Raw genomic sequence first — 26842 nt, forward strand, 5'->3', positions numbered from 1 at the left:
CATCCCCAGTGGTGCCAGTGCACTCTCTGGACTCACTGCACTGCATCCCCAGTGGTGCCAGTGCACTCTCTGGACTCACTGCACTGCATCCCCAGTGGTGCCAGAGCACTCTCTGGACTCACTGCACTGCATCCTCTGTGCTGCCAGTGCACTCTCTGGACTCACTGCACTGCATCCCCAGTGGTGCCAGTGCACTCTCTGGACTCACTGCACTGCAACCCCAGTGTTGCCAGTGCACTCTCTGGACTCACTGCACTGCATCCCCAGTGGTGCCAGTGCACTCTCTGCACTCACTTCAGTGCATCCCCAGTGGTGCCAGAGCACTCTCTGGACTCACTGCACTGCATCCCCAGTGGTGCCAGTGCACTCTCTGGACTCACTGCACTGCATCCCCAGTGGTGCCAGTGCACTCTCTGGACTCACTGCACTGCATCCCCAGTATTGCCAGTGCACTCTCTGGACTCACTGCACTGCATCCCCAGTGCAGCCAGTGCACTCTCTGGACTCACTGCACTGCATCCCCAGTGGTGCCACTGCACTCTCTGGACTCACTGCACTGCATGTCCAGTGGTGCCAGTGCACTCTCTGCACTCACTGCACTGCATCCCCAGTGGTGCCAGTGCACTCACTGGACTCACTGCAGTGCATTCCCTCTGGTGCCAGTGCACTCTCTGGACTCACTGCACTGCATCCCCAGTGGTGCCAGTGCACTCTCTGGACTCACTGCAGTGCATTCCCAGTGGTGCCAGTGCAGTCTCTGGACTCACTGCACTGCATGTCCAGTGGTGCCAGTGCACTCTCTGGAGTCACTGCACTGCATCCCCAGTGGTGCCAGTGCACTCACTGGACTCACTGCAGTGCATTCCCTCTGGTGCCAGTACACTCTCTGGACTCACTGCAGTGCATCCCCAGTGGTGCCATTGCACTCTCTGGACTCACTGCACTGCATCTCCAGTGGTGCCAGTGCACTCTCTGGACTCACTGCACTGCATCCCCAGTGGTGCCAGAGCACTCTCTGGACTCACTGCACTGCATCCTCTGTGCTGCCAGTGCACTCTCTGGACTCACTGCACTGCATCCCCAGTGGTGCCAATGCACTCTCTGGACTCACTGCACTGCATCCCCAGTGGTGCCAGTGCACTCTCTGGACTCACTGAAGTGCATCCCCAGTGGTGCCAGTGCACTCTCTGGAGTCACAGCACTGCATCCCCAGTGGTGCTAGTGCACTCTGTGGACTCACTGCAGTGGATCCCCAGTGGTGCCAGTGCACTCTCTGGACTCACTGAAGGGCGTTCTCAGTGGTGCCAGTGCACTCTCTGGACTCACTGCAGTGCATCCCCAGTGGTGCCAGTACACTCACTGGACTGACTGCACTGCATTCCCAGTGGTGCCAGTGCACTCTCTGGACTCACCGCACCGCATCCCCAGTGGTGCCAGTGCACTCTCTGGAGTAACTGCAGTGCATCACCAGTGGTGCCAGTGCACTCTCTGGACTCACTGCACTGCATCCCCAGTGGTGCCAGTGCACTCTCTGGACTCACTGCACTGCATCCCCAGTGGTGCCAGAGCACTCTCTGGACTCACTGCAGTGCATCCCCAGTGGTGCCAGTGCACTCTCTGGACTCACTGCACTGCATCCCCAGTGGTGCCAGTGCACTCTCTGGACTCACTGCACTGCATCCCCAGTGGTGCGAGTGCACTCTCTGGACTCCCGGCACCGCATCCCCAGTGGTGCCAGTGCACTCTCTGGGCTCACTGCAGTGCATCCCCAGTTGTGCCAGTGCACTCTCTTGACTCACTGCACTGCATCCCCAGTGGTGCCAGTGCACTCACTGGATTCACTGCACTGCATCCCCAGTGGTGCTAGTGCACTCTCTGGACTCACTGCAGTGCATCCCCAGTGGTGCCAGTGCACTCTCTGGACTCACTGAAGTGCATTCTCAGTGGTGCCAGTGCACTCTCTGGACTCACTGCCGTGCATCCCCAGTGGTGCCAGTGCGCTCTCTGGACTCACTGCAGTGCATCCCCAGTGGTGCCAGTGCGCTCTCTGGACTCACTGCACTGCATCCCCAGTGGTGCCAGTGCACTCTCTGGACTCACTGCAGTGCATCCCCAGTGGTGCCAGTGCACTCTGTGGACTCACTGCAGTGCATCCCCAGTGGTGCCAGTGCACTCTCTGGACTCACTGCACTGCATCCCCAGTGGTGCCAATGCACTCTGTGGACTCACTGCAGTGCATCCCCAGTGGTGCCAGTGCACTCTCTGGACTCACTGCACTGCATCCCCAGTGGTGCCAATGCACTCTCTGGACTCACTGCAGTGCATCTCCACTGGTGCCAGTGCACTCTCTGGACTCACTGCAGTGCATCCCCAGTGGTGCCAGTGCACTCTCTGGACTCACTGCACTGCATCCCCAGTGGTGCCAATGCACTCTCTGGACTCACTGCAGTGCATCCCCAGTGGTGCCAGTGCACTCTCTGGACTCACTGCAGTGCATTCCCAGTGGTGCCAGTGCACTCTCTGGACTCACTGCAGTGCATCCCCAGTGGTGCCAGTGCACTCTCTGGACTCACTGCACTGCATCCCCAGTGGTACCAGTGCACTCTGTGGACTCACTGCAGTGCATCCCCAGTGGTGCCAGTGCACTCTCTGGACTCACTGCACTGCATCCCCAGTGGTGCCAATGCACTCTCTGGACTCACTGCAGTGCATCTCCACTGGTGCCAGTGCACTCTCTGGACTCACTGCACTGCATCCCAAGTGGTGCCAGTGCACTCTCTGGACTCACTGCACTGCATCCCCAGTGGTGGCAGTGCACTCTCTCGAGTCACTGCACTACATCCCCAGTGGTGCCAGTGCACTCACTGGACTCACTGTACTGCATCATCAGTGGTGCCAGTGCACTCTCTGGACTCACTGCAGTGCATCCCCAGTGGTGCCAGTGCACTCTCTGGACTCACTGCACTGCATCCCCAGTGGTGCCAGTGCACTCACTGGACTCACTATACTGCATCCCCAGTGGTGCCAGTGCACTCTCTGGACTCACTGCACTGCATCCCCAGTGTTGCCAGTGCATTCACTGGACTCACTGTACTGCATCTCCAGTGGTGCCAGTGCACTCTCTGGGCTCACTGCAGTGCATCCCCAGTGGTGCCAGTGCACTCTCTGGACTCACTGCAGTGCATCCCCACTGGTGCCAGTGCACTCACTGGATTCACTGCACTACATTCCCAGTGGTGCTAGTGCACTCTCTGGACTCACTGCAGTGCATCCCCAGTGGTGCCAGTGCACTCTCTGGACTCACTGAAGTGCATTCTCAGTGGTGCCAGTGCACTCTCTGGACTCACTGCACTGCATCCCCAGTGGTGCCAGTGCGCTCTCTGGACTCACTGCACTGTATCCCCAGTGGTGCCAGTGCACTCTCTGGACTCACTGCAGTGCATCCCCAGTGCTGCCAGTACACTCTCTGGACTCACTGCACTGCATCCCCAGTGGTGCTAGTGCACTCTGTGGACTCACTGCAGTGCATCCCCAGTGGTGCCAGTGCACTCTCTGGACTCACTGAAGGGCATTCTCAGTGGTGCCAGTGCACTCTCTGGACTCACTGCAGTGCATCACCAGTGGTGCCAGTGCACTCTCTGGACTCTCCGCACCGCATCCCCAGTGGTGCCAGTGCACTCTCTGGAGTAACTGCAGTGCATCACCAGTGGTGCCAGTGCACTCTCTGGACTCACTGCACTGCATCCTCAGTGGTGCCAGTGCACTCTCTGGACTCACTGCACTGCATCCCCAGTGGTGCCAGAGCACTCTCTGGACTCACTGCAGTGCATCCCCAGTGCTGCCAGTGCACTCTCTGGACTCACTGCACTGCATCCCCAGTGGTGCCAGTGCACTCTCTGGACTCACTGAAGTGCATCCCCCGTGGTGCCAGTGCGATCTCTGGACTCACTGCACTGCATTCCCAGTGGTGCCAGTGCACACTCTGGACTCACTGCACTGCATCCCCACTGGTGCCAGTGCACTCTCTGGACTCACTGCAGTGCATCCCCAGTGTTGCCAGTGCACTCTCTGGACTCACTGCACTGCATCCACAGTGGTGCCAGTGCACTCTCTGGACTCACTGCAGTGCATCACCAGTGGTGCCAGTACACTCTCTGGACACACTGAAGTGCATTCTCAGTGGTGCCAGTGCACTCTCTGGACTCACTGCGCTGCATCCCCAGTGGTGCCTGTACACTCACTGGACTCACTGCACTGCATCCCCAGTGGTGCCAGTGCAGTCTCTGCACTCACTGAAGTGCATCTCCAGTGGTGCCAGTGAACTCTCTGGACTCACTGCAGTGCATCCCCAGTGGTGCCAGTGCACTCTCTGGACTCACTGCACTGCATCCCCAGTGGTGCCAGTGCACTCTCTGGACTCACTGCACTGCATCCCCAGTGGTGCCAGTGCACTCTCTGGACTCACTGCTCTGCATCCCAAGTGGTGCCAGTGCACTCTCTGGACTCACTGCACTGCATCCCCAGTGGTGCCAGTGCACTCTCTGGACTCACTGAAGTGCATTCTCAGTGGTGCAAGTGCACTCTCTGGACTCACTGCACTGCATCCCCAGTGGTGCCAGTGCACTCTCTGGGCTCACTGCAGTGCATCCCCATTGGTGCCAGTGCACTCTCTGGAGTCACTGCACTGCATCCCCAGTGGTGCCAATGCACTCTCTGGACCTCCGGCACCGCATCCCCAGTGGAGCCAGTGCACTCTCTGGACTCGCGGCACTGCATCCCCAGTGGTTCCAGTGCACTCTCTCGAGTCACTGCACTACATCCCCAGTTGTGCCAGTCCACTCACTGGACTCACTGTACTGCATCATCAGTGGTGCCAGTGCACTCTCTGGACTCACTGCACTGCATCCCCAGTGGTGCCAGTGCACTCTCTGGACTCACTGCACTGCATCCCCAGTGGTGCCAGTGCTATCCCTGGACTCACTGTAGTGCATCCCCAGTGGTGCCAGTGCACTCTCTGGACTCACTGCAGTGCGTCACAATGGTGCCAGTGCACTCTCTGGACTCACTGCACTGCATCCCCAGTGGTGCCAGTGCACTCTCTGGACTCACCGCACTGCACCCTGAGTGGTGCCAGTGCACTCTCTGGACTCACTGCACCGCATCCCCAGTGGTGCCAGTGCACTCTCTAGAGTCACTGCGCTGCATCCCCAGTGGTGCCAGTGCACTCTCTGGACTCACTGTACTGCATCCCCAGTGGTGCCAAAGCACTCTCTGGACTCCCGCCACCGCATCCCCAGTGGTTCCAGTGCACTCTCTGGACTCACTGCACCGCATCCCCAGTGGTGCCAGTGCACTCTCTGGAGTGACTGCAGTGCATCCCCAGTGGTGCCAGTGCACTCTCTGGACTCACTGCACTGCATCCCCAGTGCTGCCTGTGCACTCTCTGGACTCACTGCAGGGCATCCCCGGTGGAGCCAGTGTACTCTCAGGACTCACTGCAGTGCATCCCCAGTGGTGCCAGTGCACTCTCTGGACTCACTGCACTGCATCCCCAGTGGTGCCAGTGCACTCTCTGGACTCACTGCACTGCACCCCAGTGGTGCCAGTGCACTCTCTGGACTCACTGCACTGCATCCCCCGTGGTGCAAGTGCACTCTCTGGACTCACTGGAGTGCATCACCTGTGGTGCCAGTGCACTCTCTGGACTCACTGCACTGCATCCCCAGTGCTGCCAGTGCACTCTCTGGACTCGCGTCACTGCATCCCCAGTGGTGCCAGTGCACTCTCTGGACTCACTGAAGTGCATCCCCAGTGGTGCCAGTGCACTCTCTGGACTCACTGCAGTGCATTCCCGGTGGTGCCAGTGCACTCTCTGGACTCACTGCAGTGCATCCCCAGTGGTGCTAGTGCACTCTGGACTCACTGCAGTGCATCCCCAGTGGTGCCAGTGCACTCTCTGGACTCACTGTACTGCATCCCCAGTGGTGCCAGTGCACTCTCTGGACTCACCGCACTGCACCCTGAGTGGTGCCAGTGCACTCTCTGGACTCACTGCAGTGCATTCCCGGTGGTGCCAGTGCACTCTCTGGACTCACTGCAGTGCATCCCCAGTGGTGCTAGTGCACTCTGGACTCACTGCAGTGCATCCCCAGTGGTGCCAGTGCACTCTCTGGACTCACTGCACTGCATCCCCAGTGGTGCCAGTGCAATCTCTGGACTCACTGCACTGCATTCCAAGTCGTGCCAGTGCACACTCTGGACTCACTGCACTGCATCCCCAGTGGTGCCAGTGCACTCTCTGGACTCACTGCACTGCAACCCCAGTGTTGCCAGTGCACTCTCTGGACTCACTGCACTGCATCCCCAGTGGTGCCAGTGCACTCTCTGGACTCACTTCAGTGCATCCCCAGTGGTGCCAGAGCACTCTCTGGACTCACTGCACTGCATCCCCAGTGGTGCCAGTGCACTCTCTGGACTCACTGCACTGCATCCCCAGTGGTGCCAGTGCACTCTCTGGACTCACTGCACTGATTCTCCAGTGCTGCCAGTGCACTCTCTGGACTCACTGCACTGCATCCCCAGTGCTGCCAGTGCACTCTCTGGACTCACTGCACTGCATCCCCAGTGGTGCCAGTGCACTCTCTGCACTCACTGCACTGCATCCCCACTGGTGCCAGTACACTCACTGGACTCACTGCAGTGCATTCCCTCTGGTGCCAGTGCACTCTCTGGACTCACTGCACTGCATCCCCAGTGGTGCCAGTGCACTCTCTGGACTCACTGCAGTGCATCCCCAGTGGTGCCAGTGCACTCTCTGGACTCACTGCAGTGCATCACCAGTGGTGCCAGTGCACTCTCTGGACTCACTGCACTGCATCCCCAGTGGTTCCAGTGCACTCTCTGGACTCACTGCACTGCATCCCCAGTGGTGCCAGTGCACTCTCTGGACTCACTGCACTGCATCCCCAGTGGTGCCAGAGCACTCTCTGGACTCACTGCACTGCATCCCCAGTGGTGCCAGTGCACTCTCTGGACTCACTGCACTGCATCCCCATGGTGCCAGTGCACTCTCTGGACTCACTGCACTGCAACCCCAGTGTTGCCAGTGCACTCTCTGGACTCACTGCACTGCACCACCAGTGGTGCCAGTGCACTCTCTGGACTCACTTCAGTGCATCCCCAGTGGTGCCAGAGCACTCTCTGGACTCACTGCACTGCATCCCCAGTGGTGCCAGTGCACTCTCTGGACTCACTGCACTGCATCCCCAGTGGTGCCAGTGCACTCTCTGGACTCACTGCACTGCATCCCCAGTATTGCCAGTGCACTCTCTGGACTCACTGCACTGCATCCCCAGTGCAGCCAGTGCACTCTGTGGACTCACTGCACTGCATCCCCAGTGGTGCCACTGCACTCTCTGGACTCACTGCACTGCATGTCCAGTGGTGCCAGTGCACTCTCTGCACTCACTGCACTGCATCCCCAGTGGTGCCAGTGCACTCACTGGACTCACTGCAGTGCATTCCCTCTGGTGCCAGTGCACTCTCTGGACTCACTGCACTGCATTCCCAGTGCAGCCAGTGCACTCTCTGGACTCACTGCAGTGCATTCCCAGTGGTGCCAGTGTACTCTCTGGACTCACTGCACTGCATGTCCAGTGGTGCCAGTGCACTCTCTGGACTCACTGCACTGCATCCCCAGTGGTGCCAGTGCACTCACTGGACTCACTGCAGTGCATTCCCTCTGGTGCCAGTACACTCTCTGGACTCACTGCAGTGCATCCCCAGTGGTGCCATTGCACTCTCTGGACTCACTGCACTGCATCCCCAGTGGTGCCAGTGCACTCTCTGGACTCACTGCACTGCATCCCCAGTGGTGCCAGAGCACTCTCTGGACTCACTGCACTGCATCCTCTGTGCTGCCAGTGCACTCTCTGGACTCACTGCACTGCATCCCCAGTGGTGCCAATGCACTCTCTGGACTCACTGCACTGCATCCCCAGTGCTGCCAGTGCACTCTCTGGACTCACTGAAGTGCATCCCCAGTGGTGCCAGTGCACTCTCTGGAGTCACAGCACTGCATCCCCAGTGGTGCTAGTGCACTCTGTGGACTCACTGCAGTGGATCCCCAGTGGTGCCAGTGCACTCTCTGGACTCACTGAAGGGCATTCTCAGTGGTGCCAGTGCACTCTCTGGACTCACTGCAGTGCATCCCCAGTGGTGCCAGTACACTCACTGGACTGACTGCACTGCATCCCCAGTGGTGCCAGTGCACTCTCTGGAGTAACTGCAGTGCATCACCAGTGGTGCCAGTGCACTCTCTGGACTCACTGCACTGCATCCCCAGTGGTGCCAGTGCACTCTCTGGACTCACTGCACTGCATCCCCAGTGGTGCCAGTGCACTCTCTGGACTCACCGCACTGCACCCTGAGTGGTGCCAGTGCACTCTCTGGACTCACTGCACCGCATCCCCAGTGGTGCCAGTGCACTCTCTAGAGTCACTGCGCTGCATCCCCAGTGGTGCCAGTGCACTCTCTGGACTCACTGTACTGCATCCCCAGTGGTGCCAAAGCACTCTCTGGACTCACTGCACTGCATCCCCAGTGGTACCAGTGCACTCTCTGGACTCACTGAAGTGCATTCTCAGTGGTGCCAGTGCACTCTGTGGACTCACTGCCGTGCATCCCCAGTGGTGCCAGTGCGCTCTCTGGACTCACTGCAGTGCATCCCCAGTGGTGCCAGTGCGCTCTCTGGACTCACTGCACTGCATCCCCAGTGGTGCCAGTGCACTCTCTGGACTCACTGCACTGCATCCCCAGTGGTGCCAGTGCACTCTCTGGACTCACTGCAGTGCATCCCCAGTGGTGCCAGTGCACTCTCTGGACTCACTGCAGTGCATCCCCAGTGGTGCCAGTGCACTCTCTGGACTCACTGCACTGCATCCCCAGTGGTACCAGTGCACTCTGTGGACTCACTGCACTGCATCCCCAGTGGTGCCAGTGCACTCTCTGGACTCACTGCACTGCATCCCCAGTGGTGCCAATGCACTCTCTGGACTCACTGCAGTGCATCTCCACTGGTGCCAGTGCACTCTCTGGACTCACTGCACTGCATCCCCAGTGGTGCCAGTGCACTCTCTGGACTCACTGCACTGCATCCCCAGTGGTGGCAGTGCACTCTCTCGAGTCACTGCACTACATCCCCAGTGGTGCCAGTGCACTCACTGGACTCACTGTACTGCATCATCAGTGGTTCCAGTGCACTCTCTGGACTCACTGCAGTGCATCCCCAGTGGTGCCAGTGCACTCTCTGGACTCACTGCACTGCATCCCCAGTGGTGCCAGTGCACTCACTGGACTCACTATACTGCATCCCCAGTGGTGCCAGTGCACTCTCTGGACTCACTGCACTGCATCCCCAGTGTTGCCAGTGCATTCACTGGACTCACTGTACTGCATCTCCAGTGGTGCCAGTGCACTCTCTGGACTCACTGCAGTGCATCCCCACTGGTGCCAGTGCACTCACTGGATTCACTGCACTACATTCCCAGTGGTGCTAGTGCACTCTCTGGACTCACTGCAGTGCATCCCCAGTGGTGCCAGTGCACTCTCTGGACTCACTGAAGTGCATTCTCAGTGGTGCCAGTGCACTCTCTGGACTCACTGCACTGTATCCCCAGTGGTGCCAGTGCACTCTCTGGACTCACTGCAGTGCATCCCCAGTGCTGCCAGTACACTCTCTGGACTCACTGCACTGCATCCCCAGTGGTGCTAGTGCACTCTGTGGACTCACTGCAGTGCATCCCCAGTGGTGCCAGTGCACTCTCTGGACTCACTGAAGGGCATTCTCAGTGGTGCCAGTGCACTCTCTGGACTCACTGCAGTCCATCCCCAGTGGTGCCAGTGCACTCTCTGGACTCACTGCACTGCATCCCCAGTGGTGCCAGTGCACTCTGTGGACTCACTGCAGTGCATCCCCAGTGGTGCCAGTGCGCTCTCTGGACTCACTGCAGGGCATCCCCAGTGGTGCCAGTGCACTCTCTGGACTCACTGCACTGCATCCCCAGTCCTGCCAGTGCACTCTCTTGACTCACTGCACTGCATCCCCAGTGGTCCAGTGCACTCTCTGGACTCACTGCACTGCATCCCCAGTCCTGCCAGTGCACTCTCTTGACTCACTGCAGTGCATCCCCAGTGGTGCCAGTGCACTCTCTGGACTCACTGCACTGCATCCCCAGTCCTGCCAGTGCACTCTCTTGACTCACTGCACTGCATCCCCAGTGGTGCCAGTGCTATCCCTGGACTCACTGTAGTGCATCCCCACTGGTGCCAGTGCACTCTCTGGACTCACTGCAGTGCATCCCCAGTGTTGCCAGTGCACTCTCTGGACTCACTGCACTGCATCCCCAGTGGTGCCAGTGCACTCTCTGGACTCACCGCACTGCACCCTGAGTGGTGCCAGTGCACTCTCTGGACTCACTGCACCGCATCCCCAGTGGTGCCAGTGCACTCTCTAGAGTCACTGCGCTGCATCCCCAGTGGTGCCTGTACACTCACTGGACTCACTGCACTGCATTCCCAGTGGTGCCAGTGCAGTCTCTGCACTCACTGAAGTGCATCTCCAGTGGTGCCAGTGAACTCTCTGGACTCACTGCAGTGCATCCCCAGTGGTGCCAGTGCACTCTCTGCACTCACTGCACTGCATCCCCAGTGGTGCCAGTGCACTCTCTGGACTCACTGCACTGCATCCCCAGTGGTGCCAGTGCACTCTCTGGACTCACTGCTCTGCTTCCCAAGTGGTGCCAGTGCACTCTCTGGACTCACTGCACTGCATCCCCAGTGGTGCCAATGCACTCTCTGGACTCACTGCTGTGCATCCCCAGTGGTGCCAGTGCACTCTCTGGACTCACTGAAGTGCATTCTCAGTGGTGCAAGTGCACTCTCTGGACTCACTGCACTGCATCCCCAGTGGTGCCAGTGCGCTCTCTGGACTCACTGAAGTGCATCCCCAGTGGTGCCAGTGCACTCTCTGGACTCACTGATATGCATCCCCATTGGTGCCTGTGTACTCTCTGGAGTAACTGCAGTGCATCCCCAGCGGTGCCAAAGCACTCTCTGGACTCCCGGCACCGCATCCCCAGTGGTGCCAGTGCACTCTCTGGAGTCACTGCACTGCATCCCCAGTGGTGCCAATGCACTCTCTGGACCTCCGGCACCGCATCCCCAGTGGAGCCAGTGCACTCTCTGGACTCGCGGCACTGCATCCCCAGTGGTTCCAGTGCACTCTCTCGAGTCACTGCACTACATCCCCAGTTGTGCCAGTGCACTCACTGGACTCACTGTACTGCATCATCAGTGGTGCCAGTGCACTCTCTGGACTCACTGCACTGCATCCCCAGTGGTGCCAGTGCACTCTCTGGACTCACTGCACTGCATCCCCAGTGGTGCCAGTGTTATCCCTGGACTCACTGTAGTGCATCCCCAGTGGTGCCAGTGCACTCTCTGGACTCACTGCAGTGCGTCCCAATGGTGCCAGTGCACTCTCTGGACTCACTGCAGTGCATCCCCAGTGGTGCCAGTGCACTCACTGGACTCACTGCGCTGCATCCCAAGTGGTGCCAGTGCACTCTCTGGGCTCACTGCAGGGCATCCCCAGTGGTGCCAGAGCACTCTCTGGACTCACTGCACTGCATCCCCAGTGGTGCCAGTGCACTCACTGGACTCACTGCGCTGCATCCCAAGTGGTGCAGGTGCACTCTCTGGACTCACTGCAGGGCATCCCCAGTGGTTCCAGTGCACTCTCTGGACTCACTGAAGTGCATCCCCAGTGCACTCTCTGGACTCACTGCAGTGCATTCCCGGTGGTGCCAGTGCACTCTCTGGACTCACTGCAGTGCATCCCCAGTGGTGCTAGTGCACTCTGGACTCACTGCAGTGCATCCCCAGTGGTGACAGTGCACTCTCTGGACTCACTGCACTGCATCCCCAGTGGTGCCAGTGCACTCTCTGGACTCACTGCAGTGCATTCCCCATTGCTGCCAGTGCACTCTCTGGACTCACTGCAGTGCATCCCCAGTGGTGCTAGTGCACTCTGGACTCACTGCAGTGCATCCCCAGTGGTGCCAGTGCACTCTCTGGACTCACTGTACTGCATCCCCAGTGGTGCCAGAGCACTCTCTGGACTCACCGCACTGCACCCTGAGTGGTGCCAGTGCACTCTCTGGACTCACTGCACCGCATCCCCAGTGGTGCCAGTGCACTCTCTAGAGTCACTGCGCTGCATCCCCAGTGGTGCCAGTGCACTCTCTGGACTCACTGTACTGCATCCCCAGGGGTGCCAAAGCACTCTCTGGACTCCCGCCACCGCATCCCCAGTGGTTCCAGTGCACTCTCTGGACTCACTGCAGGGCATCCCCGGTGGAGCCAGTGTACTCTCAGGACTCACTGCAGTGCATCCCCAGTGGTGCCAGTGCACTCTATGGACTCACTGCACTGCATCCCCAGTGGTGCCAGTGCACTCTCTGGACTCACTGCACTGCACCCCAGTGGTGCCAGTGCACTCTCTGGACTCACTGCACTGCATCCCCCGTGGTGCAAGTGCACTCTCTGGACTCACTGGAGTGCATCACCTGTGGTGCCAGTGCACTCTCTGGACTCACTGCACTGCATCCCCAGTGCTGCCAGTGCACTCTCTGGACTCGCGTCACTGCATCCCCAGTGGTGCCAGTGCACTCTCTGGACTCACTGAAGTGCATCCCCAGTGGTGACAGTGCACTCTCTGGACTCACTGCAGTGCATTCCCGGTGGTGCCAGTGCACTCTCTGGACTCACTGCACTGCATCCCCAGTGGTGCTAGTGCACTCTGGACTCACTGCAGTGCATCCCCAGTGGTGCCAGTGCACTCTCTGGACTCACTGCACTGCATCCCCAGTGGTGCCAGTGTACTCTCTGGACTCACTGTACTGCATCCCCAGTGGTGCCAATGCACTGTCTGGACTCACCGCACTGCACCCTGACTGGTGCCAGTGCACTCTCTGGACTCACTGCAGTGCATTCCCGGTGGTGCCAGTGCACTCTCTGGACTCACTGCAGTGCATCCCCAGTGGTGCTAGTGCACTCTGGACTCACTGCAGTGCATCCCCAGTGGTGCCAGTGCACTCTCTGGACTCACTGCACTGCATCCCCAGTGGTGCCAGTGTACTCTCTGGACTCACTGTACTGCATCCCCAGTGGTGCCAGTGCACTCTCTGGACTCACCGCACTGCACCCTGAGTGGTGCCAGTGCACTCTCTGGACTCACTGCACCGCATCCCCAGTGGTGCCAGTGCACTCTCTAGAGTCACTGCGCTGCATCCCCAGTGGTGCCAGTGCACTCTCTGGACTCACTGTACTGCATCCCCAGTGGTGCCAAAGCACTCTCTGGACTCCCGCCACCGCATCCCCAGTGGTTCCAGTGCACTCTCTGGACTCACTGCACTGCATCCCCAGTGGTGCCAGTGCACTCTCTGGTCTCACTGCACCGCATCCCCAGTGGTGCCAGTGCACTCTCTGGAGTGACTGCAGTGCATCCCCAGTGGTGCCAGTGCACTCTCTGGACTCGCGTCAATGCATCCCCAGTGGTGCTAATGCACTCTCTGGACTCACTGCACTGCATCCCGAGTGGTGCCAGTGCACTCTCTGGACTCACTGCAGTGCAACCCCAGTGGTGCCAGTGCACTCTCTGGACTCACTGCAGTGCATCCCCAGTGGTGCCAGTGCACTCTCTGGACACACTGAAGTGCATTCTCAGTGGTGCCAGTGCACTCTCTGGATTCACTGCGCTGCATCCCCAATGGTGCCAGTACACTCACTGGACTCACTGCACTGCATCCCCAGTGGTGCCAGTGCAGTCTCTACACTCACTGAAGTGCATCTCCAGTGGTGACAGTGCACTCTCTGGACTCACTGCACTGCATCCCCAGTGGTGCCAGTGCACTCTCTGGACTCACTGCACTACTCCAGCCGCGGCAGTCGCTCCAGCCGCGGTAGCCCTCCAGCCTCGGCAGCCGCGGCAACCGCGGCAGCCGCTCCAGCCGCGGCAGCCGCTCAGTCCGCGGCATACGCGGCAGACTCTCCAACCGCGGCAGCCGCTCCAGCCGCGGAAGCCGCGGCAGCCGCTCCAAACGCGGCAGGCGCTCCAACCGCGGCAACCGCTCCAGCCGTGGCAGCCGCTCCACTCGGTAGCGGCTGGAGCGGCTGCCGCGGCTAGAGCGGCTGGAGCGGCTGCCGCGGCTGGAGCTCCTGCCGCGTTTGGAGCGGTTACCGCGGCTGGAGCGGCTGGATCGGCTGCCGCGGCTGGAGCGGCTGGCGCGGCTGGAGGGGCTAACGCGGCTGGAGAGGCTGACGCGGTTGGAGCGTCTAGAGCGTCTGCCGCGGCTGGAGGGGCTACCGCGGCTGGAGCGGTTGACGCGGCTGGAGCGGAAACCAAGGCTGGAGCGCCACTCTCTGGACTCACTGCACTGCATCACCAGTGGTGCCAGTGCACTCTCTGGACTCACTGCACTGCATCACCAGTGGTGCCAGTGCACTCACTGGACTCACTGCAGTGCATCCCCAGTGGTGCCAGTGCACTCTCTGGACTCACTGCACTGCATCCCCAGTGGCGCTAGTGCACTCTCTGGACTCACTGCAGTGCATCCCCAGTGGTGCCAGTGCACTCTCTGGACACACTGAAGTGCATTTTCAGTGGTGCCAGTGCACTCTCTGGACTCACTGCACTGCATCTCCAGTGGTGCCAGTGCACTCTCTGGACTCACTGCACTGAAGCCCCAGTGGTGGAGGTGCACTCTCTGGACTCACTGCAGTCCATCCCCAGTGGTGCCAGTGCACTCTCTGGACTCACTGCACTGCATCCCCAGTGGTGCCAGTGCACTCTGTGGACTCACTGCAGTGCATCCCCAGTGGTGCCAGTGCGCTCTCTGGACTCACTGCAGGGCATCCCCAGTGGTGCCAGTGCACTCTCTGGACTCACTGCACTGCATCCCCAGTCCTGCCAGTGCACTCTCTTGACTCACTGCACTGCATCCCCAGTGGTGCCAGTGCACTCTCTGGACTCACTGCACTGCATCCCCAGTCCTGCCAGTGCACTCTCTTGACTCACTGCACTGCATCCCCAGTGGTGCCAGTGCACTCTCTGGACTCACTGCACTGCATCCCCAGTGGTGCCAGTGCTATCCCTGGACTCACTGTAGTGCATCCCCAGTGGTGCCAGTGCGCTCTCTGGACTCACTGCAGTGCATCCCCAGTGGTGCCAGTGCACTCTCTGGACTCACTGAAGTGCATTCTCAGTGGTGCCAGTGCACTCTCTGGACTCACTGCAGTGCATCCCCAGTGGTGCCAGTGCACTCACTGGACTCACTGCACTGCATCCCCAGTGGTGCCAGTGCACTCTCTGGACTCACTGCACTGCATCCCCAGTGGTGCCAGTGCTATCCCTGGACTCAGTGCACTGCATCCCCAGTGGTGCCAGTGCACTCTCTGGACTCACTGCAGTGCATCCCCAGTAGTGCCATTGCACTCTCTGCACTCACTTCACTGCATCGCCAGTGGTGCCAGTGCACTCTCTGGACTCACTGCACTGCATTCCCAGTGGTGACAGTGAAGTCTTTGGACTCACTGCACTCCATCCCCACTGGTGCCTTTGCACTCCCTGGACTCACTGCACTGCTCCAGCCGCGGCAGCCGCTCCAGCCGCGGTAGTCCTCCAGCCGTGGCAGCCGCTCCACTCGGTAGCGGCTGGAGCGGCTGCCGCGGCTGGAGCGGCTGCCGCGGTTGGAGCGGCTGCCGCGGCTGGAGCGGCTGGAGCGGATGCCGCGGCTGGAGCGGCTGGAGCGGCTGGAGCGGCTGGAGCGGATGCCGAGGCTGGAGCGTATGCCGCGGCTGGTGCGGCTGGAGAGGCTGCCGCGGCTGGAGCAGTGCAGTGAGTCCAGAGAGTGCACTGGCACCTTGGGGATGCAGTGCAGTGAGTAAAGAGAGTGCACTGGCACCATTGGGGATGCAGTGCAGTGAGTCCAGAGAGTGCACTGGCACCACTGGGGATGCAGTGCAGTGAGTCCAGAGAGTGCACTGGCACCACTGGGGATGCACTTCAGTGACTCCAGAGAGTGCACTGGCACCACTGGGGATACGGTGCCGGGAGTCCAGAGAGTGCACTGACACCACTGGGGATGTGGTGCCTGGAGTCCAGAGAGTGCTTTGGCACCACTGTGGATGCAGTACAGTGAGTCCACAGACTGCACTGACACCAGTGGGAATGCGGTGCAGTGAGTCCAGAGAGTGCAATGGCACCACTGGGGATGCACTGCAGTGAGTCCAGAGTGAACTAGCAACACTGGGGATGCAGAGCAGTGAGTCCAGAGAGTGCACTGGCACCGCTGAGAATGCATTTCCGTGAGTCCAGAGAGTGCCGCTCCAGCCTCGGCATCCGCTCCAGCCGAGTCAACCCCGCGGTAGCCCCTCCAGCCGCGGCAGACGCTCCAGCCGCGGCAGCCGCTCCAGCCATTCCAGCCGCGGCAGCCGCTCCAGTCCCTCCAGCCGCGCCAGCCTCTCCATCCGCGGCATCCGCTCCAGCCGCGGCAGACGCTCCAGCCGCTCCAGCCGCGGCAGCCGCTCCAGCCGCTACCGAGTGGAGCGGCTGCCACTGCTGGAGGGCTACCGCGGCTGGAGCGGCTGCCGCGGCTGTAGCAGTGCAGTGAGTCCAGAGAGTGCACTGGCACCACTCAGGGTGCAGTGCGGTGAGTCCAGAGAGTGCACTGGCACCACTGGGGATGCACTGCAGTGAGTCCGGAGTGCACTAGCTCCACTGGGGATGCACTGCAGTGAGTCCAGAGAGTGCACTGGCACCACCGGGAATGCACTGCAGTGAGTCCAGAGAGTGCACTGGCACCACTGGGGATGCACTTCAGTGAGTCCAGAGAGTGCACTGGCACCACTGGGGATGCAGTGACGCGAGTCCAGAGAGTGCACTGGCACCACTGGGGATGCAGTGACGCGAGTCCAGAGAGTGCACTGGCACCACTGGGGATGCACTGCAGTCACTCCAGAGAGTGCACTGGCACCACTGGGGATGCGCTGCAGTGAGTCCAGAGAGTGCACTGGTACAACTGGGGATGCAGCGCAGTGACTCTAGAGAGTGCACTGGCACCACTGGGGATGCAGTGCAGTGACGCCAGAGAGTGCACTGGCACCACAGGTGATGCAGTGCAGTGAGTCCAGAGAGAGCCCTGGCACCACTGGGGATGCAGTGCAGTGACGCCAGAGAGTGCACTGGCAGCATTGGGGTGCAGTGCAGTGAGTCCAGAGAGTGCACTGGCACCACTGGGGATGCAGTGCAGTGAGTCCAGAGAGTGCACTGGCACCACTGGGGATGCACTGCAGTGAGTCCTGAGAGTACACTGGCTCCACCGGGGATGCCCTGCAGTGAGTCCAGAGAGTGCACTGGCTATGCAGTGCCGTGAGTCCAGAGAGTGCACTGGCACCACTAGGGATGCAGCGCAGTGAGTCCAGAGAGTGCACTGGCACCACTGGGGATGCACTGCAGTGAGTCCAGAGAGTGCACTGTCACTACTGGGGATGCAGTGCAGTGAGTCCAGAGAGTGCACTGGCACCACTGATAATGCACTTCAGTGAGTCCAGAGAGTGCACTGGCACCACTGGGGATGCAGTGCAGTGAGTCCAGAGAGTGCACTGGCACCACTGGGGATGCAGTTCAGTGAGTCCAGAGAGTGCACTGGCACCACTGGGGATGCAGTGCAGTGAGTCCAGAGAGTGCACTGGCACCACTGAGAATGCACTTCAGTGAGTCCAGAGAGTGCACTGGCACCACTGGGGATGCAGTGCAGTGAGTCCAGATATTGCACTGGCACCACTGGGGATGCAGTGCTGTGACTCCAGAGAGTGCACTGGCACCACTGGGGATGCACTGCAGTGAGTCCAGAGAGTGCACTGTCACCACTGGGGATGCACTGCAGTGAGTCCAGAGAGTGCACTGGCTCCACTGGGGATGCACTGCAGTGACTCGAAAGAGTGCACTGGCACCACTGGGGAAGCAGTGCAGTGAGTCCAGAGAGTCCACTGGCACCACTGGGGATGCACTGCAGTGAGTCCAGAGAGGGCACTGCCACTACTGGGGATGCAGTGCAGTGAGTCCAGAGAGTGCACTGGCACCACTGGGGATGCAGTGCAGTGAGTCCAGAGAGTGCACTGGCACCACTGGGTATGCACTGCAGTGAGCCCAGTGAGTGCACTGGCACCACTGGGGATGCAGTACAGTGAGTCCAGAGAGTGCACTGGCACCAGTGGGGATGCACTGCAGTGAGTCCAGAGATTGCACTGGCACCACTGGGGATGCAGTGCTGTGACTCCAGAGAGCGCACTGGCACCACTGGGGATGCAGTGCAGTGAGTCCAGAGAGTGCACTGGCACCACTGGGTATGCACTGCAGTGAGCCCAGTGAGTGTACTGGCACCACTGGGGATGCAGTACAGTGAGTCCAGAGAGTGCACTGGCACCACTGGGGATGCAGTGCAGTGAGTCCAGAGAGTGCACTGGCACCACTGGGGATGCACTGCAGTGAGTCCAGAGAGTGCAGTGGCACCACTGGGGATGTACTGCAGTGAGTCCAGAGAGTGCTTTGGCACCACTGGGGATGCACTGCAGTTACTCCAGAGACTGCACTGGCAAAACTGGGGATGCACTGCAGTGAGTCCAGAGAGTGCACTGGCTCCACTGGGGATGCACTGCAGTGAGTCCAGAGAGTGCACTGGCACCACTGGGCATGCACTGCAGTGAGTCCAGAGAGTGCACTGGCACCACTGGGGATGCACTGCAGTGAGTCCAGAGAGTGCACTGGCACCACTGGGGATGCAGTGCAGTGAGTCCAGAGAGTGCACTGACACCACTGGGGATGCAGTGCAGTGAATCCAGTGAGTGCACTGGCACCACTGGGGATGCAGTGCAGTGAGTCCAGAGAGTGCACTGGCACTACTGGGGATGCAGTGCAGTGAGTCCAGAGAGTGCACTGGCACCACTGGGGATGCAGTGCAGTGAGTCCAGAGAGTGCACTGTCACTACTGGGGATGCAGTGCAGTGAGTCCTGAGAGTGCACTGGCACCACTGGGGATGCACTGCTGTGAGTCCAGAGAGTGCTCTTGCACCACAGGGGATGCGGTGCAGTGACTCAAGAGAGTGTACTGGCAGCAATGGGGATGCAGTGCAGTGAGTCCAGAGAGTGCACTGGCACCACTGGAGATGCATTGCAGTGAGTCCAGAGAGTGCAATGGCACCACTGCGGATGCAGTGCAGTGAGTCCAGAGAGTGCACTGGCACCACTGGGGATGCACTGCAGTGAGTCCAGAGAGTGCACTGGCACCACTGGGGATGCAGTGCAGTGAGTCCAGAGAGTGCACTGGCACCACTGAGGATGCACTGAAGTGAGTCCAGAGAGTGCACTGGCACCTCTGAGAATGCACTTCAGTGAGTCCAGAGAGTGCACTGGCACCACTGGGGATGCACTGCAGTGAGTCCACAGAGTGCACTAGCACCACTGGGGATGCAGTGCAGTGAGTCCAGAGAGTGCGCTGGCACCACTGGGGATGCAGTGCAGTGAGTCCAGAGAGTGCACTGGCACCAGTGGGGATGCACTGCAGTGAGTCCAGTGAGTGCACTGGCACCACTGTGGATGCAGTACATTGAGTCCAGAGAGTGCACTGGCACCACTGGGGAAGCAGTGCAGTGAGTCCAGAGAGTGCACTGGCACCACTGGGGAAGCAGTGCAGTGAGTCCAGAGAGTGCACTGGCTCCACTGGGGATGCAGTGCAGTGAGTCCAGAGAGTGCACTGGCAGCACTGGGGATGCAGTGCAGTGAGTCCAGAGAGTGCACTGGCACCACTGGGGATGCAGTTCAGTGAGTCCAGAGAGTGCACTGGCACCACTGGGGATGCAGTGCAGTGAGTCCAGAGAGTGCACTGGCACCACTGAGAATGTACTTCAGTGAGTCCAGAGAGTGCACTGGCACCACTGGGGATGCAGTGCAGTGAGTCCAGAGATTGCACTGGCACCACTGGGGTTGCAGTGCTGTGACTCCAGAGAGCGCACAGGCACCACTGGGGATGCAGTGCAGTGAGTCCAGAGAGTGCACTGGCACCACTGGGGATGCACTGCAGTGAGCCCAGAGAGTGCACTGGCACCAGTGGGGATGCACTGCAGTGAGACCAGTGAGTGCACTGGCACCACTGGGGATGCAGTGCAGTGAGTCCAGAGAGTGCAGGGGCACCAGTGGTGATGCAGTTTAGTGAGTCCAGAGAGTGCACTGGGTACACTGGGGATGCAGTGCAGTGAGTCCAGTGAGTGTACTGGCACCACTGGGGATGCAGTGCAGTGAGTCCAGAGAGTGCACTGGCACCACTGGGGATGCAGTGCAGTGAGTCCAGAGAGTGCACTGGCACCACTGGGGATGCAGTGCTGTGACTCCAGAGAGTGCACTGGCACCACTGGGGATGCAGTGCAGTGAGTCCAGAGAGTGCACTGGCACCACTGGGGATGCGGTGCCGGGAGTCCAGAGAGTGCTTTGGCACCAGTGGGGATGCACTGCAGTTACTCCAGAGACTGCACTGGCACCACTGGGGATGCACTGCAGTGAGTCCAGAGAGTGCACTGGCACCACTGGGGATGCACTGCATTGAGTCCAGAGAGTGCACTGTCACCACTGGGGATGCACTGCAGTGAGTCCAGAGAGTGCACTGTCACCACTGGGGATGCAGTGCAGTGAGTCCACAGAGTGCACTGGCACCACTGGGGATGCAGTGCAGTGTGTCCAGAGAGTGCACTGGCACCACTGGGGATGCACTGCAGTGAATCCAGTGAGTGCACTGGCACCACTGGGGATACACCCCGGTGAGTCCAGAGAGTGCACTGGCACCACTGGGGATGCACTGCAGTGAGTCCAGAGAGTGCACTGGCACCACTGGGGATGCATTGCAGTGAGTCCAGAGAGTGCACTGGCACCACAGATGATGCAGTACAGTGAGTCCAGTGAGTGCACTGGCACCACTGGGGATGTAGTGCAGTGACTCGAGAGAGTGCACTTGCACCACTGGGGATGCAGTGCAGTGAGTCCAGAGAGTGCACTGGCACCACTGGGGATGCACTGCAGTGAGTCCAGAGAGTGCACTGGCACCACTGGGGATGCAGTGCAGTGAGTCCAGAGAGTGCACTGGCACCACTGGTGATGCACTGCAGTGAGTCCAGAGATTGCACTGGCACCACTGGGGGTGCAGTGCAGTGAGTCCACAGACTTCACTGGCACCACTGGGAATGCAGAGAAGTGAGTGCAGAGAGTGCACTGGCACCACTGGGGATGCAGTGCAGTGAGTCCAGAGAGTGCACTGGCACCACCTGTGATGCAGTGCAGTGAGTCCAGAGAGTGCACTGGCACCAATGGGGCTGCAGTGCAGTGAGTCCAAAGAGTGCACTGGCACCACTGGGAATGCACTGCAGTGAGTCCAGAGAGTGCACTGGCACCACTGGGGATGCAGTACAGTGAGTCCAGAGAGTGCACTGGCACCACTGGGGATGCACTGCAGTGAGTCCAGAGAGTGCACTGGCACCACTGGGGATGCACTACAGTGAGTCCAGAGATTGCACTGGCACCACTGGGGATGCAGTGCAGTCAGTCCAGTGAGTGCACTGGCACCACTCGGTGTGCAGTACAGTGAGTCCAGAGAGTGCACTGGCACCACTGGGGATGCACTGCAGTGAGTCCAGACAGTGCACTGGCACCACTGGGGATGCAGTGCAGTGAGTCCAGAGAGTACACTGGCAGCAGTGGGGATGCAGTGCAGTGAGTCCAGAGAGTGCACTGGCACCACTGGGGATGCAGTGCAGTCAGTCCAGTGAGTGCACTGGCACCACTCGGTGTGCAGTACAGTGAGTCCAGAGAGTGCACTGGCACCACTGGGGATGCACTGCAGTGAGTCCAGACAGTGCACTGGCACCACTGGGGATGCCCTGCAGTGAGTCCAGAGAGTGCACTGTCACCACTGGGGATGCAGTGCAGTGAGTCCAGATATTGCACTGGCACCACAGGGGATGCAGTGCAGTGAGTCCAGAGAGTGCACTGGCACCACTGGGGCTTCAGTGCAGTGAGTCCAGAGAGTGCACTGGCACCACTGGGGATGCACTGCAGTGAGTCCAGAGAGTGCACTGGCACCACTGGGGATGCACTGCAGTGAGTCCAGAGAGTGCACTGGCACCACTGGGGATGCAGTACAGTGAGTCCACAGAGTGCACTGGCACCAGTGGGTATGCAGTACAGTGAGTCCAGAGAGTGCACTGGCACCATTGGGCATGCAGTGCAGTGAGTCCAGAGAGTGCACTGGCACCACTGGGGATGCGGTGCTGGGAGTCCAGAGCGTGCTTTGGCACCAGTGGGGATGCAGTGCAGTTACTCCAGAGACTGCACTGGCACCACCGGGGATGCAGTGCAGTGAGTCCAGAGAGTGCACTGGCACCACTGGGGATGCAGTGCAGTGAGTCCAGAGATTGCACTGGCACCACTGGGGATGCAGTGCTGTGACTCCAGAGAGCGCACTGGCACCACTGGGGATGCACTGCGGTGACTCCAGAGAGTGCACTGGCACCACTGGGGATGCACTGCAGTGACTCCAGAGAGTGCACTGGCACCACTGGGGATGCACTGCAGTGAGTCCAGTGAGTGCACTGGCACCACTGGGGAAGCAGTGCAGTGAGTCCAGAGAGTGCAGTGGCACCACTGGTGATGCAGTTTAGTGAGTCCAGAGAGTGCACTGGCACCACTGAGAATGCACTTCAATGAGTCCAGAGAGTGCACTGGCACCACTGGGGATGCAGTGCAGTTAGTCCAGAGAGTGCACTGGCACCACTGGGGATGCAGTGCAGTGAGTCCAGAGAGTGCACTGGCACCACTGGTGATGCACTGCTGTGAGTCCAGAGAGTGCTCTTGCACCACAGGGGATGCAGTGCAGTGACTCAAGAGAGTGCACTGGCAGCACTGGGGATGCAGTGCAGTGAGTCCAGAGAGTGCACTGGCACCACTGGAGATGCAGTGCAGTGAGTCCAGAGAGTGCAATGGCACCACTGCGGATGCACTGCAGTGAGTCCAGAGAGTGCACTGGCTCCACTGGGGATGCACTGCAGTGAGTCCAGAGAGTGCACTGGCACCACTGGGGATGCACTTCAGTGAGTCCAGAGAGTGCACTGGCACCAATGGGGATGCACTGCAGTGAGTCCACAGAGTGCACTAGCACCACTGGGGATGCAGTGCAGTGAGTCCAGAGAGTGCGCTGGAACCACTGGGGATGCAGTGCAGTGAGTCCAGAGAGTGCACTGGCACCACTGGGGATGCAGTTCAGTGAGTCCAGAGAGTGCACTGGCACCAGTGGGGATGCACTGCAGTGAGTCCAGAGAGTGCACTGGCACCACTGGGGATGCAGTGCAGTGAGTCCAGAGAGTGCACTGGCACCACTGGGGAAGCAGTGCAGTGAGTCCAGAGAGTGCAGTGGCACCACTAGGGATGCAGTGCAGTGAGTCCAGAGAGTGCACTGGCAGCACTGGGGATGCAGTGCAGTGAGTCCAGAGAGTGCACTGGCACCACTGGGGATGCAGTTCAGTGAGTCCAGAGAGTGCACTGGCACCACTGGGGAAGCAGTGCAGTGAGTCCAGAGAGTGCAGTGGCACCACTGGTGATGCAGTTTAGTGAGTCCAGAGAGTGCACTGGCACCACTGGGGATGCACCTCAGTGAGTCCAGAGAGTGCACTGGCACCACTGGTGATGCACTGCAGTGAGTCCAGAGAATGCACTGGCACCACTGGGGATGCAGTGCAGTGAGTCCAGAGAGTGCACTGGCACCACTGGGGATGCACTGCAGTGAGTCCAGAGAGTGCACTGGCAACAGAGGGAATGCACTGCAGTGAGTCCAGTGAGTGCACTGGCACCACTGTGGATGCACTGCAGTGAGTCCAGAGAGAGCCCTGGCACCACTGGGGATGCAGTGCAGTGACGCCAGAGAGTGCACTGGCAGCATTGGGGTGCAGTGCAGTGAGTCCAGAGAGTGCACTGGCACCACTGGGGATGCAGTGCAGTGAGTCCAGAGAGTGCACTGGCACCACTGGGGATGCACTGCAGTGAGTCCTGAGAGTACACTGGCTCCACCGGGGATGCCCTGCAGTGAGTCCAGAGAGTGCACTGGCTATGCAGTGCCGTGAGTCCAGAGAGTGCACTGGCACCACTAGGGATGCAGCGCAGTGAGTCCAGAGAGTGCACTGGCACCACTGGGGATGCACTGCAGTGAGTCCAGAGAGTGCACTGTCACTACTGGGGATGCAGTGCAGTGAGTCCAGAGAGTGCACTGGCACCACTGATAATGCACTTCAGTGAGTCCAGAGAGTGCACTGGCACCACTGGGGATGCAGTGCAGTGAGTCCAGAGAGTGCACTGGCACCACTGGGGATGCAGTTCAGTGAGTCCAGAGAGTGCACTGGCACCACTGGGGATGCAGTGCAGTGAGTCCAGAGAGTGCACTGGCACCACTGAGAATGCACTTCAGTGAGTCCAGAGAGTGCACTGGCACCACTGGGGATGCAGTGCAGTGAGTCCAGATATTGCACTGGCACCACTGGGGATGCAGTGCTGTGACTCCAGAGAGTGCACTGGCACCACTGGGGATGCACTGCAGTGAGTCCAGAGAGTGCACTGTCACCACTGGGGATGCACTGCAGTGAGTCCAGAGAGTGCACTGGCTCCACTGGGGATGCACTGCAGTGACTCGAAAGAGTGCACTGGCACCACTGGGGAAGCAGTGCAGTGAGTCCAGAGAGTCCACTGGCACCACTGGGGATGCACTGCAGTGAGTCCAGAGAGGGCACTGCCACTACTGGGGATGCAGTGCAGTGAGTCCAGAGAGTGCACTGGCACCACTGGGGATGCAGTGCAGTGAGTCCAGAGAGTGCACTGGCACCACTGGGTATGCACTGCAGTGAGCCCAGTGAGTGCACTGGCACCACTGGGGATGCAGTACAGTGAGTCCAGAGAGTGCACTGGCACCAGTGGGGATGCACTGCAGTGAGTCCAGAGATTGCACTGGCACCACTGGGGATGCAGTGCTGTGACTCCAGAGAGCGCACTGGCACCACTGGGGATGCAGTGCAGTGAGTCCAGAGAGTGCACTGGCACCACTGGGTATGCACTGCAGTGAGCCCAGTGAGTGTACTGGCACCACTGGGGATGCAGTACAGTGAGTCCAGAGAGTGCACTGGCACCACTGGGGATGCAGTGCAGTGAGTCCAGAGAGTGCACTGGCACCACTGGGGATGCACTGCAGTGAGTCCAGAGAGTGCAGTGGCACCACTGGGGATGTACTGCAGTGAGTCCAGAGAGTGCTTTGGCACCACTGGGGATGCACTGCAGTTACTCCAGAGACTGCACTGGCAAAACTGGGGATGCACTGCAGTGAGTCCAGAGAGTGCACTGGCTCCACTGGGGATGCACTGCAGTGAGTCCAGAGAGTGCACTGGCACCACTGGGCATGCACTGCAGTGAGTCCAGAGAGTGCACTGGCACCACTGGGGATGCACTGCAGTGAGTCCAGAGAGTGCACTGGCACCACTGGGGATGCAGTGCAGTGAGTCCAGAGAGTGCACTGACACCACTGGGGATGCAGTGCAGTGAATCCAGTGAGTGCACTGGCACCACTGGGGATGCAGTGCAGTGAGTCCAGAGAGTGCACTGGCACTACTGGGGATGCAGTGCAGTGAGTCCAGAGAGTGCACTGGCACCACTGGGGATGCAGTGCAGTGAGTCCAGAGAGTGCACTGTCACTACTGGGGATGCAGTGCAGTGAGTCCTGAGAGTGCACTGGCACCACTGGGGATGCACTGCTGTGAGTCCAGAGAGTGCTCTTGCACCACAGGGGATGCGGTGCAGTGACTCAAGAGAGTGTACTGGCAGCAATGGGGATGCAGTGCAGTGAGTCCAGAGAGTGCACTGGCACCACTGGAGATGCATTGCAGTGAGTCCAGAGAGTGCAATGGCACCACTGCGGATGCACTGCAGTGAGTCCAGAGAGTGCACTGGCACCACTGGGGATGCACTGCAGTGAGTCCAGAGAGTGCACTGGCACCACTGGGGATGCAGTGCAGTGAGTCCAGAGAGTGCACTGGCACCACTGAGGATGCACTGAAGTGAGTCCAGAGAGTGCACTGGCACCTCTGAGAATGCACTTCAGTGAGTCCAGAGAGTGCACTGGCACCACTGGGGATGCACTGCAGTGAGTCCACAGAGTGCACTAGCACCACTGGGGATGCAGTGCAGTGAGTCCAGAGAGTGCGCTGGCACCACTGGGGATGCAGTGCAGTGAGTCCAGAGAGTGCACTGGCACCAGTGGGGATGCACTGCAGTGAGTCCAGTGAGTGCACTGGCACCACTGTGGATGCAGTACATTGAGTCCAGAGAGTGCACTGGCACCACTGGGGAAGCAGTGCAGTGAGTCCAGAGAGTGCACTGGCACCACTGGGGAAGCAGTGCAGTGAGTCCAGAGAGTGCACTGGCTCCACTGGGGATGCAGTGCAGTGAGTCCAGAGAGTGCACTGGCAGCACTGGGGATGCAGTGCAGTGAGTCCAGAGAGTGCACTGGCACCACTGGGGATGCAGTTCAGTGAGTCCAGAGAGTGCACTGGCACCACTGGGGATGCAGTGCAGTGAGTCCAGAGAGTGCACTGGCACCACTGAGAATGTACTTCAGTGAGTCCAGAGAGTGCACTGGCACCACTGGGG

Source organism: Anser anser (genome assembly GCF_964211835.1).
Source record: "Anser anser genome assembly, chromosome: 16".
Classification (NCBI taxonomy): Eukaryota; Metazoa; Chordata; class Aves; order Anseriformes; family Anatidae; genus Anser; species Anser anser.